Consider the following 13,036-nt stretch of genomic DNA (forward strand, 5'->3'; position numbering starts at 1 on the left):
CCGACTTTCATGTCAGCAGCAGGAGCTTGACCTTTGCCCCGTCCCTGACCTCAAATCTATACTGTCAACGCATTTCTATGAGTGGAAAGCAAAAATGAACATGTGGAGTGGGGCCACGCCTGATGGACTGCTAAAATGTTGAATGAGAGAAGCCACCTGGTGAAGTCCACTTTTAGAGATGATATTTCACCATGCAGAAGCAAAACAGCAACTATGCCAGCACTGTGAGTGAGAAAATGTCCTCCAATTTTTTTTGATTGCATCATCTTAATTGAGGCACATCTGTGAGGAAAGATCAGTCTAAAAGACCAAATTTTAGTTTAATTTAGATAAATTGAATGAATGAATGTACAAGGGTAAGCCTGTGACTTGCTAATTTGGGGTTTAATATTCAGTAATATTATCAAAACTGAACTGAATTGAGCTGTATAATAAATTTTACTTTGCACCAATGACAGGGACGGACTAGGAGTAAAAAACGGCCCTGGATTTTCTCCCAAATAGGCCCAGCACAACTACAAACAGTCACTACTCTCTCACAATATTACAGCAATCCTATCACATTTATGACAAATAACATCACAAAACCCATGGTGACCCTGCTGACAAAAACAATAGAAACCATCACAAAAAAATCGAATGATTTCCACTACTAATACCATTACAGACATTACAAACCATCAACTTTTAACCATTAAAACCATTAAATAATGGTTGTCCTGTAGTGTGCTTTGGGACATATTAGCCTACATTAAGATTTAGTGGCTTTAACAAAAGCCATGAATAGAAGGTGACCAATTACCAGTAGAGACCAACAGGCACCATTACACTTTCCATTAAAACCAGTAAAACCATTACAAATTATGTGATGGTTTCTATTTTTTTCAACAGAGGATTGAAATAAATGCATTAGCCTATTGTATGAACTAAAATACTTGAAATCTACATGAAAAGAACAGAATGCAAAATGTATATGACAATGATAAACATAAACCTAGAATCTAGAAACCTGAAACAACAGAATTCTTCAATTTGAGTATTCATATGTCTCTCTCTCTCGCTGTGTGTGTGTGTGTGTGTGTCATGTTAATCAGACTAATCACCTTATAGGCTACTTCATTTACACTCTTTTCTAGCTCAATAGCTCTCAAATGTAACCCGTTGTAGAATCGCTGCTCTCTTTATGAATGAACGGATATTCATGCCAGACAATGCAGAAGGATAAATAGCAGTTAACGTTCTGTCTAGGGTTGTCTTGGGATTTTATTATAGTGCTATAGGCTACATGCTGTGTATAGTGAGAGAGGCGGGCAAAGGTAACCTGATGTAACTGTTCGCTTTTTTTCCTTTTAACTTCTCCCAACCACCTTTATCTTCACGTCTTTTGCTTGCCATCATGAGCCCACTCTCCTTCGCGTCAGTTTCGGCTTCTTATAAGCAAAAAAAGATTGCATTAGTGCACCCTTTTGTCGGCCGTCAACATCACTTAATCTGACACTTTTTATTTGATGATGAACCAGCCAAGGCCGACTGACTTCTCCAGAACGTCCAGATGGCCAGTCCGCCCCTGACCAATGCCATTGATATTGAACTGAATTGAATCAACATTTAACTAAACTGAGCTGAATAAAGACACTTAAAGGGATAGTTCATCCAAAAATGAAAATTTGATGTTTATCTGCTTACCCCCAGGGCATCCAAGATGCCGTTGCAGTCTATCAGTCATATAATGCATGGCAATGGTAACAAAATCTATGAAAGTAAAAAAAACATGCACAGACAAATCCAAATTAAACCCTGCGACTCGTGACGACACATTGATGCGCCGTGTGCGCGCCCAAAGACAGTTGGACATAGTGGTGTATTAGAGGTCAAAAATTATATAAATACTGTTCGGTTTCTCGCACAAACCGATCGTTTTGTGTAGACTGCAACGGCTGGACTTAAAAATCATAATTTGTGTTCTACTGAAGAAACAAAGTCACCTACATCTTGGATGCCCTGGGGGTAAGCAGATAAACATCAAATTTTCATTTTTGGGTGAACTATCCCTTTAATGTCTTCGGTAAAGCTGCTTTGCAGCTGGAATTGAATTTGTTTCAAAATTTAATAATTAATACTGTTATTGTTCTGTTTATTAATGTGAAGCTGCTTTGAAACAATCTGTGCTGTTTAGAGTGCTATAAAAAGTAATGTGACGACTTGAAGTGAATATCAGGTTATATTCAGGTAATTTTATGTAACTTTTATGCCTTCATCTGTTAATTATTCATTTGTTAAATATTTGATATAATATCTCATATATATATATTTTCTCATATATATATATATATATATATATTTAAAAGAGTTTTTTTTAGATAACTTTCCAAATATCAGCTGTATTTGGATTTTTTTTTTTTTTTTTTTTTACAAAACAGACAGCATTAAGTATGTACTAGTAGTTTTGTTTCTATTTTATAACCAAAAACATATATTGTAATTTTTGCATCTTTAGCATGAACATATTTTGGCTATAATTTGAAGTGATGTAGTGAGTGTGAACATCCAGCCAGGACAGTCCTAATAATGTAACATTAAATATTCTGCACACTACATTATACACTTAACATGAAATATACATAACCCACTGTGACATTTAGTTATCTTAAAAATTTGAAACAAACTAAAGGATCAACATGAAAGAAGTATCACAGAAGTTAGCTCTCTTGAAGCCACACAGGTCGATATTATGAACTCAAATTAGATTCTGCATTTCAAATTAGATCAATCATTTATGAATACATTTGATTACAAACACTGCTTTATCAAACTTTTTGCTTTTTCATTCCAAATGCCCTTAAAATGGACAGATCTTCCCTATCATAATGCAGACCAACTGCACAACTGAAGGACTGCACAATAAAGAACTCAAACCTCAGTGTATTTTAAACAGCTTTTGCTTGTTCACTTTATTTGAATTTATTTACATAGAACTTGTATTTAATTTAAACTATTCCTTTAAGATCCATCAGACTTAAACTTCATTTATGAGCAAAGAAACACTTGTTTATTATTACTTTCTTACACTGAGCACTTTTAATTCAAGTCATTGATCCACATAGCCATGTGTGGCTTTCAGAACTATAAAAAGAAATATATATATAAAAATAAAATCTAATTCAAAATATTAATAAAATATATGATATCTCAATGATACTAAAATAACACTGCTCTAACTTAAACATGCATTTGAAATAACTATATTGTGATTACTGTGTTGATGCAGCAGTACAACTGATTTTATGTTGGTTAATATATAATACCTGAGCAATGTATAAAGCAGTGTATTTTCAGCATATATTATATAGAAATAGTAGACAGACATTTCTAAAAAAACTAAGAAAAAAAACAGGCAACAATGTCGATTTTCTTTAAAAAGTAGAAAGTCTTATATCAATATCTACAATTAGCAACAGGTTCAATATGATGTCTAAGTTCATTTTATTGGAGAGAAAGATAAAAGAGCATGTTTCTTTCAACAGACACACATTTCCATTGTATAAATATGTTTCGTGATATCGTAGATGGAGCAATTATCAAAGTGGATCCTCTTGCAAGTGCACCCTGCAAACTGACCAATACAACTGATTGAACGGTGTGCTCAAAAGCAAGCTTAGTGACAACACACACACACACGGACTGAACTCTCAAGCAGGCGTTTGGTTCTCGGGGTCAGTGGCCTGTCTCAGAAGAGTGTTTGATGGTGGCGTTTTATTGTTCCATAAGGTCAAGTTCTTCAAAGCTTTCTGTCAGCTCTCTATGGGGAGCGGGAGCTGCAGCTGTCAGCACACACAGCTTTTGTTTTTATATGAGAAGAGAAACAGGTCAAAGCCTCTCTAAAAAAAAAATTGTATCGGGCTTTTATCGGGCTTAGGCACAAAGTGAAAGATGTAATATTGTTTTTCTCTGCTTTATATTTAGTTTGACCTGAGAAGGACATGAGGAGGAAGCTTGTGCAGTTCCCTATAATTACGCTTTACGTTTTCTCTGGTTCAGAACAGTCCCAGAATGCTGTGTGAGAATCCAGAAAATACTCAATGCAAGTATGAAAATGCAGAAGCCTAGCCAACACATTGCGAGCACGCAGTCTCAGTGGGATAGTTTTCAAAAATGAAAATTCTGTCATCATTTACTCAAGTTGTTCCAAACCAGTATGAGTTTCTTTCTTCTGCTGAACACAAAAGAAATAGTCTTAAGAATGTTGGTAACCAAACAGTTGATGGTAGCCATTGACTTCCATAGCATTTGTTTATTTATTTTTGGTCACACTTTATTTTAAGGTCCAATCCTTGCTATTAACAAACCCTTAACTATGACTTTTGCCTCAATAAACTCCTAATTTGCTGCTTATTATTAGTTAGTAAGATAGTTGTTAAATTGAGGTATTGGGTAGAATTAGGAATGTAGAATATGGTCATGCAGAATATGTGATTTATAAGTACTAAATAAACAGCCAATAGGTCCCACATTATACTTAGTGGCCCTAATACACGTGTACTTACATGGCAACTAGATGTGTACATAGTATGTAACCACAGTGTAAGTACATATTGGTACATAGTATCTAGAGCTGTAATATTTCTGTAACTACACACGTGTAACAACCCTCTGAATGGTTTGTGTAAGTACACATGTGTAACAGGACATATATAACTACATTTTGTATCAACAAAATATGTATAAGAGTAATTGGAACAATTTGATCCAGGGGTGGAGATGGGTAGGTTTAGGGGTGGAAATGGGATCCAGGGGGTGGAGATGGGTAGGTTTAGGGATATGTAAAGTGGGAGGAGTTGGATCTCAAGTTGGTGCACCACTGTAATACCAGTATACTTACATGGTAACTCCTCAGGAACTGTCCACTTAATATAAAATTTAACATTCTGGACACCAACCACAATTTATATGTAAAGCCTAACTTACTGGCCGCTGCTGTGTAACATCAGAGTAATTACATGGTAAATCCATAGGAATTGTTTACTTAATATAAAGTGTAACACTTTTTTTTTTTACCAAAAAGTGCTGTTAGTCCTATTACACATTTGTACTTTCATTACCAAAAAGTGTTGTTACCAATGTCTTGTATTTACACATACCATTCAGTGGGTTGTTACATATGTGTAGTTACACAAACATTACAGCTGTAATGTTTAGACTAAAAGTTTAGATTTAGTCTAAACTACTAGAGTTTAAACTAAATATAAGAAACATTATTGGTGATGTAATGATTAAGACAATGCTGTACCAGGTGAGCTACTGAGAAAGTTTACTATGCCAGAAAAGCCACACGTATGGAGCTGGTTGTGTGATGCAAATGTCAAAATGTATTATTTTACGAATCATGCAGTATGGTATAGGTGTGTTGAGTATAATCTGGTCCTGTAATAATAATTTGTGTTATAGGTTCAAAAGATGTTGGAGTTTTACTGCCACTAGAGTTCATTTCAGATGGAAACTGCAGTGATTGTTCAGGTACATTTTTGCAGAAATGTAGCCAGAGTCATGTATTTCCAATGAACCTGGGTTGCAACATCCTAATAATGTCATAGAAAATAACATAAGTGAAAAGAAACCAACTAGTCATCTTTGTGAACATCACAGGTAATGGCCACAGATCAGGGGAACCAGTAGACAAGAGTCTCTAAACAAGCTGCAGCCAAGACCCAGGTCCCAACCTCATCCAAACATCCAATTCTAGATGGGAAGGTGAAAGCCGTAAGACTGTAGGTCAACTGTAATTCTCAAGTATGCTGAAGGACTTTAAAGAGAAAACATACTATAAGTCTGGCACACTTGACTGACCACCCTGTAGCTCCCATGCAGACGCTCTTGTACTCACCCACACCCTTACTCAAACATAACATCAATGCAAACTTTTTCCTTGCTGCCAGCAAACTGAAGAAGGCCTTTTTAATGCCGTTGCCAAGCATTTAGAGTTTCAAGTGGCAAAAAACACAGGCTTGAAAAGGTCTGTGGTTCGTGCCTTTGATAGCTGGAATGTGCTATTGGACATCAGTGCAAAATGTCTCTGTTGAAATACATCAAAGTCTCTGAATTTATTTTCCAGTTGCGTGTGCTTATGGAATAAGAGTGACTTTTTGTACATGTATCACAAAAAATCTAGCTGCCTTCAGCAAGTTCCACTACCATAACCTAATACTAAACTATTCCTCACGTGTAATATTCTAATGAGCTAATTAGAAAGAAGAATCACAATCAAATGACAATTTGTTTTTCCTAGACGGTAGTGATAAGAAGTCTGATTCTTTCCAGTGAACTGGTTCTTTCTGACAGTTTGTTTCAATGAGTTGGCTGAAATGATCAGCAGTTCATTTGCATAATCACACAATGATGTCACGTATTTGCAATTCTATTATTAAAGCATCTAATAATGACATGTTTTACATGTCTAAAGAATATAAAGTGAATGAACTATTCTTCATCAACTCACTTTTTACATAAACAATGAGACATTATGCAAAGTTTTCGTTGCGAACCCTCGTTCAAGTCCGTTGCTTGGTTCATGCATACGCATATCAGCAACTCGTCAGTTTTTGGTCCGAGTTCAAACTGTTTCTTCAGTTCTGGTGACTCAAGAAGTGTTGTAACCAACCGACTCATCATGACTCGAGGGAGAAACATCAGTGTACTACTGTTGACTTGAAACCTCTGCCATAGGATCACTGTTCCTATAAGTTATATTTCATATACTTTTCAGCAAATACATCTGAAATGTACATTTTGCCCCCTTTATGAAACCCCCATTATGCATAGCAGGCTAGTTAGTATGTTTCTTATGTAAAGTAGGTGTTTATAAGAGTTAAATAATAGCATACCTGGTTTCATGTACGAGTGTACTGTAACTCTATATTGCCCCCATGAGTACTGAGGTTTGTTACTGTCAGAACCGCACAAGAACACACATCAGGTAAATTGTGCTTTGGCCATTAAGGCCCTGATGTAGGCTACTTCAAGCGAAATCAAAGAATGAGCTTATGTGATGTCATTACAAACAAAATCAGACCAAAATGAAGTTAGTTTGGAGTTGCCATTGGGAGAAACAATTTGACAGGTAAACGGTTGCTACACAGGTTCATTGTAAATACATGCTTCTATCAACATTTCTGCAAACTTAAAAAAAAACCTGCCTATATGTATGTATACGAATCGCTGCAGTTTCCAGTTGAATGAAAACTAGAGGCAGTAAAATTTGACATCTTTTATTCCTTTCCACACAAAGTATGATTTAGAGGGCCAGAGTTTCAATTAAGAAATTGAATTTCTTGCACAATATTATGTCATGACTTAAAAACAATTTTAGCATGCTGCGAGCTTTGAAAACTGATACTTTTGAATGTTAGCGTCACATATACAGCTTCATATGTATGGGTTTTCTAATACGTGCCTGTATCAATGTCATAAATATGTACCACGGTCACCTATTGTATGCGCATTTTAGCACCACTCACTGGACATATTCATTTGAAACTACCGCGGAATGTTGCAAAAACCTTATCACAAGTGCATATTTCAAATGACCATTGGTTGGGTAAACACCGTCAACCTACCATGGTGATTATATAAAAGGTGTAATCTCCAGCTGATTTCTTCTGTTCAGTCTGTTGAAGTCAGACGCAAGTAAAAACACACTGGAGAGCTGCTTTATATTACTGAGGTTGAAGTCGTACTTGTAATTCAAAGCAATCTATTGTACACTCTAAAAAATGCTGGGTCAAAACAGCCCAATTGCTGGGTTTGTCCCTATTTTACTCAGCACTGGGTTGTATTTAACCCAGCATTTTTTAGAGTGTATAAAGTACTATATTAATAAATGTGAAGTGACTTGACTGGAGAGACAAACTGAAATCGCTATGAAGAAATGTTTTAATGTCATGTTTATTGTATGTTTGTTTGGTAACATTATTTTAAGGACCAATTCTCACTAAGCATGCATACTAGCATATCAACTGTTTATTAGTAGGCTACTTAAAGCGCACATTAATGCATTATTCTGCATGACCATATTTTAGATCCCTTAACTCTACCCCATACCTAAATGTAACAACTACCTTACTAACTATTAATAAGCAGCAATTAGAAGTTTACTGAGGCAAAAGTCAAAGATAATAATTAGTTAATAGTAAGAATTTGACAGAATGTTCGCTAACAGCATTGCTGCTCATGTATTTTTAACTTGATACCTAATCAAAAAAGAGAGAATTATAGTTTTAAAGAATTATAGGATAAACATTATTTTAGATAAATTAATGAAGCAAATGTGAACTGAATTAAATCTCCAGAGCTATGAAAACGCAACTTCAGAGCTGGGAAATGTCAATTCTGGGTTAAGACTTAAAGGACATCTATGGCTCTCTTCTTGTAGTTAGGAATGTTACACTTTGACTCTATGCTTTGAGGCTCTGTAGTCATATTGGAGCCATGTGGACTTTTCATGGTATACAATAAAGGAGATGTTTGAAATTCCTTTGACTGGTCCCAAAGAGTATAGATGTGTCTGTTGAGGTTCATCTGCATCTGCATCGTTTAATTTTACCGGCAAATCACATGAAATTGATTTTCATGGACTATTGTGTTTATTTTCATTTGATCCCTCGTGTTCCATTGACCTAGGTTCTGTCTCCCCTTGATTGTGTATAAGTTGTATTCAGTTCAGTGTTTCTTTGTCTGGTCTCGTCTACGTTAGCTGTGTGTGTGAACCCTGTCTACCTGGCATGGATTCCCCTTATGTGGATTATTAAAGACTGTTTATCGTTCTCCTCTTCGTATTCGTGCTTCTCTCCCACACCACACCGTGACACTAGCATATATTGGCTGTTTATTAGTACTTAAAGCACATTTTAATGTCTTAATTTGCATGACCATAATTTAGATCCCTTAGATCTAGCCCATACCTAAACACATCTATAACAAAATCTACCTTATTTACTACCAATAAACAGCAAATTAGGAGTTTATATATATATATATATGAAATATTTTGTAAAATCGCAGTTTACTGCCTTTAAACTATATACTTTGAATGTAATGTTGAATAACACCAGTTTAAAACCATTTACATGTACCTCCGTATGTTTGTCAACACAACAAAATAAGTGTGCTTCTTTATAGCATGACAAAATATGATTTAAAATACATTTTAAAACTTAATTTGAAATTATTACAAGTGTTCTTTTTTTCAAAACTGTGTACTTAAGTTTGTTAAGAAACACAGTCATGAAAAGGTACTCTCTTTAAGTACAGTTCAATAATATCCTGCAATAATCTTTGAAAAGCATCCCAGGACAAACCTTGACAAGTTGGTTGAGAAAAACCCAGAGCGTGCAGAGCTCATCTTTCCAGTTGTATTACTTCATAGTTTTTATGACTTTATTATTATTACTGCACATTGGTCTATGATCTGGTCTATTTCTATCCTGTCGTGATCCACATTTCTTAGAGCTGCAAGCCTATCCAAGTACAATAACAGGAGTTCCAGAGAGTGAGAAGTAGCGACTGAGACAACAGAGACAGAAAAAACATATCAACTGGGATTACTACTTTGTTTCACTCAATTAGAAACATTACAGATAAATCAGTCTACACAGCACAGACAAGAGTGCTGCAGTACCATCTGTCATATTCAGATAGGAAGCAAGTGCAACATTCTTTACCTTAAATGCCTTTATGAGGTACCTGTGAGCTCACATGCTTTTGAATTGTGTATTAGTCAGACAGGCAGATCAGCAGACAGCTGGAAGTTTCCTCTCTCATATTTCCTCTCTGTTATAAAGGCATTACAATGATTAATACACCTTGGGCTACTGTATGTGGATATTGAGAGTGCACAGTGAGAGAACAGACAGCACGCCACTGGTATTTTCGGTCATTATGAAAATTACCCTTGTCATGTCGTGTTAAATGAGAACAAAATATACCACACTGTCCAGGGAGAGACAAATGAAGATGTGCAGATTAAAGGTCCCAGACTGGCACTACCCTGCTGTCCCAAACTGCAATTATGGTCATTCCTTTCCTCTGTACTTTCAGAAGGCTGTAGCATGCATTTTAATGCAGGGAGAAAGTATAAAAAAGTAGACTTGTTGACAAGAGTTTGACTAGTGTGCCCTGAAATAGTAAATGGCCAGGGTTGTAATTTGAAAAATGCTTTAGTCATTCCTTCAGTTTTTTTCAACAGCGAGTGGGAACCAAACAAGCAGAGCCAGAAGTACATAACAACACTGACTTTCTCAAGGTAAATTTTGAATTTTGTTTGTGGTGGATTTGTTACAGCGAACTTTGACAGACATAACACTGATAACAAAGAATAATGCCTTCCCTTTGATGTATTTGAACATCAAAATTAGTTATTGTGTCTTTTATTTCTTTGTATGCTCAGTTTTAAGACAGTTGTACCCCGCCTAAAAAGGAATAACAGTTCACGCTTGTCAAGAAACGTTGCAAGTGCTTCAATTAGTCAACAACCTTTAATTGTCACTAAATGTTAAAGGCAACTTTATTACATACTTTATTAACTTTATTACAAAGAACACACTTCTTACTCATAAATTCAAAAAGGGCCATGTTGTCAGCATGGTTTGTTCTTATACTGTATTTATCACTGCAAAAAAAAAAAGAAAAGAAAAAGATTTTCGCAATATTTTTGGCTTGTTTTCTACTATAATTATCGAAACATTCCTGAATCAAGATGCATTTACTTGAGAAGCAAAATCACTTTGAAATTAAGTCTTGTTTTTGAAAAATGTATGGAAGTTTTGTTAGTTTTTGTGTAAAACAAGAAAAAAAAATCTGCCAGAGGGACAAGAAAAATAATCTTGTTTAGCCTTTGAATTAAGATAATTTTTATTACCCCATTTCTTCTTGTTTTAAGCGAAAACTAACAAAACTTGCCAGGTACCCTGAGCGACCTCAAGGGGGAGTTCTCACAGCACAAGGATCTATTCGTCAATACATTGCGGAGCAAAGGGAAAGATTTTTTTCCCCTCTCAATTCAAGTCTCTAATCTCCCATCCTTTAGTTTATCCCCTTTCTGCTGTTGTGTGATGTTTCAAATACTGTGTATAATTCTAAAATCATGTTTCAGTCTGACTAAGATCATGAATCAGTCGGTCAGAGGAGTCCTTACATCTCTCACTAACATGTGTGTGCAGCTCCAAGAAGATCTCTGTAGATTCTTTGACATACTTTGTATCCCTGTGCAGCTAAATGTATGATTTCAAAACAATATCTTCATTAGTAACCAATGCCGAAGCTAAAGCTGCTTAGCAAACTGGATTTCTGAAGAACAAAATGAAGAACAATTCCCAGATAGTGAGGTCAGGTATCCTTTATGCTGAAGATTCCTTTCATGTCATGGAAAAGCAATGAATCTTTGTTGTATTTTATTACCAGTTGATGCTTGAAAGCACTCCTGAACTCTTTGGAAGTGAGCGAGCGTCTGTTTCTTCTCTAGAGAGGTGTCATCGCATTATTGTTGGCATTTTGCCCCATTCTGATTGGATCTGAGCAGACAAAACACTCAGGCAAAGCTGATTTCCCAGCACACATTAAGCCGACTTGTTTGTTAGCTTAAATAGTACGCATTAGCAAATTACAAATTTTGCAAGTTATTTTCCTCCTTTAAGGGATAGTTCATCAAAAATGAAAATTGTGTCATTATTTACTCACCCTCAAGTTGTTCCAAACCTGCATGAGTTTCCTTTCTTCTGTTGAACATTTCAAAGAATGTTGGAATCCGAACAGTTGCTGTAGCCATTGACTTCCAAAAAAGAACTACAGAAGTCAATGGCGATATTCTTCAAAATATCTTCTTTTGTGTTCAACAGAAGAAAGAATACCTACAAGGTTTGGAACAACATGAGGGTGAGTAAATGATGACAGAATTGTCTTTCTTGGGTGAACCGTCCCTTTTACTAGATTGCCATCATCTCATAACTGAATTTGGCATCTCACTAGCCGACTCAAAACTACTTTTGTTTTGGTCAGGGATGTTCACTTGACAAACTTTTTGGAAGTTTGTCCATCCTCAGTAGAGCTTGTTAAACTGAGTATCATGTTTATTAATATTGCTCAAAGTAACTGTTAGAGTTTTGAACAAACCCCAAACCCTCATCATGCTACTCATTCTATCCACAGACATGAATAATACCTCAGATCATGAGAGATGTGCTATTACTTTTCTAAGCAATTGGATTTGTGATTTTGCTCGGCATACTATTCGGAACCACATTAGCAAGACCAATATCACTATTATCAGCACCAAAACGTTTATTAATTAGAATGTTTTGTGTGTGTGTGTTTAATTGCCATAATTTTGAACATATAATAGGCCTGATTATTGATCAATCTATTAGCAGCTTTAAATTTGCATTTATTGATTTAGCAGATGCTTTTATCCGGAGCAAATGACAAATGAAGAATTCAACAAGCGATTCATCTAAAGGGATAGTTCACCCAAAAATGAAAATTTGATGTGTATCTGCTTAACCCCAGGGCATCCAAGATGTAGGTGACTTTGTTTCTTCAGTAGAACCCAAATTATAATTTTTAAGTCCAGCCGTTGCAGTCTATCAGTTGTATAATGCATGGCAATGGTAACAAAATCTATGAGAGTAAAAAAAACATGCACAGACAAATCCAAATTAAACCCTGCGGCTCGTGACGACACATTGATGTCCTAAGACATGAAACGATCAGTTTGTGTGAGAAACCGAACAGTATTTATAAAATTTTTTACCTCTGATTCACAGCAATGTCCAACTTCCTTGAGTGCGCGCACGGCATCCGGCGCCTGAGGTGTGTACGCGCTCTGGCGTAGCTTACGCAAGCGCCGGAAGTGATCTCTCGCGCGTATACGTCACTCATTGTTTACACAGTACACAGTCATTGTAGGTACGACGGCTAATCAAAATGGTACTTACTTGCGCTTATCCGGATTGTTCAAACCGACTTAAAACTAAAAGATTACGTTCTCTCG

Source organism: Sinocyclocheilus grahami, unplaced genomic scaffold (genome assembly GCF_001515645.1).
Source record: "Sinocyclocheilus grahami isolate Dianchi unplaced genomic scaffold, SAMN03320097.WGS_v1.1 scaffold1578.1, whole genome shotgun sequence".
NCBI lineage: Eukaryota > Metazoa > Chordata > Actinopteri > Cypriniformes > Cyprinidae > Sinocyclocheilus > Sinocyclocheilus grahami.